The following is a 2,730-nucleotide window of genomic DNA, read 5'->3' as shown; positions in this document are numbered from 1 at the left end:
CATTTTAATTTAAAGAGAACTCGTTTCATTTGTTCAATCTCGTGCTGATTGGTCAGATATATTTATGGTCTTGGTCTCAGTCTCGATCCCTGAATGTCTCGGTCTTGGTCTCACTTTTCTGCGGTCTTGACCACAACAGAACTTTCCCAATGCATTCTGGGAAACAATGAGTCCACTTGATAGGGTTTAAGAATTCTTACAGTTTGGATGGCACAACATGAAAATAATGCTCCAAATAGAGAGTCAGATTTCAGACGGATCTGTTTTTATTTGATTTGGTACATTGTTCTGTCTGCTCCACGTCTGTCCTGCATGATATTCATGTTTTATATTAACTAAAAGCTGCTTCATGTGCATCCTGTGTGGTTTATGTTTTTCCTCCTGTGTCTGCTTCATTACTGTCATGATATTTCTATTTTTGTAGCTTTTAGTGATGTTTGAATTTGTTTTTTTTTATAAAATCTGTCCAGGGACAACAGATGAAAATCAGCTTTTTGGCTAACTCTGGCATATTTACTGAAATGTTCATTAATATGTATATTATATTATATTAATATATTTATATGTCCCTGTAAAATAACAAATAAATGAATAAAATAAATCTGGAGTGGAGAGTCTGTCTTGTAGGAGGTTATTTTCAGGTGTACCACAGGGTAAAGGAGTCTGTGTTCTCCACCCGGCTCTGCTCACACAGACTTTACTTTGAATGTTTTACTCCCCGGGCTTTTCTCTCTATCAAAGTCAGAACGCCGTGAAACACTGTCATCTGCACGCCGTTTGGTCCCGAGGACTTTCATGTCGGTCCAGGCTTCTGGTGGCGCTCTGATTTCAGCGTGCTTTTATTGTCTCAGCAGAAAAACGAGCGGCGCTTCCCCTTTAAGAAAACTGAATCCCTAAAAGTCTCTTTTTGACGTCTGGTGTAGTGAACATTTCCCGCCCTGCGTTCAGGACGTCTGAACGCTCGCGGTGTGTGAACCACCTGAACCATCCGTTTGGATTTCTGTCCGTTAAAGAATTTATAACAAATGATGTGACAGGGCGGCAGAGCTTTCTGTCGTCTCCTCTGACAGCTCATATAATAGTGTTATTGATAATCTGTCACCCTCGGGTGCTTTATGTGTTGCTGCGGTTCGAGTGTGATATTTGAGTGAAAGTGCCTCCAGTGCTCGTTGGAGGTTTCCGCCGGCGTTCCAGTGAACACCTTATCGACGGCGTGCACCTCTGATCTGACCTGTTATTTTTCTGCTGTCTCATTCCCTCAAAGTGTTTCTCGTGTTTTTCTCCAGCAGAGCAGAGCCGGAGGGGCCGTGTGGGCTTACTATCGATATCTAAGAGCAGAGATTACAGGTCGGCCTGCATCAGTAAACATCTCAGACAGCAGAACGCGAAACCTTCTGACAAACCGTGATGGAAGACGAGATGAGTCCGAAAGTTTAAATAATAAAAACCCGAGCTGCTGCTTCTGAAATGTGTTTTTATGATTTCCACCCACAGTCTGTAAATATTAACACACCCATCAATGGCGGTCTCATTCATGATTATTAGCTATGATGTCATAACCATCTACAGGTAGACTGACCACGAGCTACCTGAGCGTGAGACGATGGTTTCTGTTCCTGTAGGAGACACGAGTTCATCTGATATCAGGGGGAAAAGAACTACACTAAAGAACTACAATACCCACAATCACAGAGCGTCACAGAGACGTCTCTGATTGGTGGAGCTCGCTGTTACCATGGCAATGTTTCTCATCCATCTGCGCCGTATGCGAATGGATAGTTTGGCTAGCAGGCTAGCTTGTTAGCTAACAGGAAATAGACTAATAACACGTGTAACGGTATGAACACGATAACAACGACTAAAGTTACATTTAAGAAGAAGAGCGATCATTTGCAATGCATTGTGGGATGTGCAGTTCCTTTGACTCGGGATGTAAATACTGTACACCGTCTTGTACCTTTGCCTTTATCTCTGTTTTGAACGCCGTTTTGTTTTCTAGCCATGAGTATTGAGGGTAGCTGGTTGTCATGGTAACAGGCTTCAAACTCTTGATACGAGGATTTTATTAAATGTCGATGGGAAATTTACTTCGGGAACCAGAGCCGCCGAAAAAAAGTGGCAGGTCCCTGTTGAGCTCTACTCAGGGTACGAGTGGGCGTGGCTGATGTGACTGACAGGTGGGCAGATTTTAGCGGGGACCCGAGGAGGCTAAAGACCCGCCTTAGCTCCGCCTCTTTGTCCGTCTGCCGGGTTCACTGGAGATTCAAAACTAACTGAGCCTACGTCCATGTTTCATACAGTCTATGATCGGCTCTCTCTTGGAAACAGGAAGTGACGACAGTTTGAGAGTAACGTCATGTAAATGTTATCATTAAATGAATAGAAACACAAAGCAGTCACAGTCTGTGTGTGTTTGTGTTGTTTCCCTTCAGCTGCATTATTTCCATCCTCACTAATAAGCGTCATCACACGTTTCTCTGTGAACCCGTCCCAGCTGAGTGTGACATGTGGCTGCAGGAGAGGAGCAGAGTGTTCAAAGAGCTCTGCAGGATCTACAGGGGGGGGGGGGGGGGGGGCTCCTCGCTGATGTCTTTACAGCTGCCTTTAATTAAACAGCTTTAATAAGATTTTAAACTTTTACTCTGCACTGTAATTAAATCTTTTAATTTCTTTACTTTTATTTTTTTATTTAAATTCATTTCATTTGAATTATTTAATTATTTTTATTTG

The sequence above is a fragment of the Labrus mixtus genome, unplaced genomic scaffold (genome assembly GCF_963584025.1).
Source record: "Labrus mixtus unplaced genomic scaffold, fLabMix1.1 SCAFFOLD_139, whole genome shotgun sequence".
Taxonomy (NCBI): domain Eukaryota; kingdom Metazoa; phylum Chordata; class Actinopteri; order Labriformes; family Labridae; genus Labrus; species Labrus mixtus.
Note: the sequence above shows the minus strand (reverse complement) of the source record.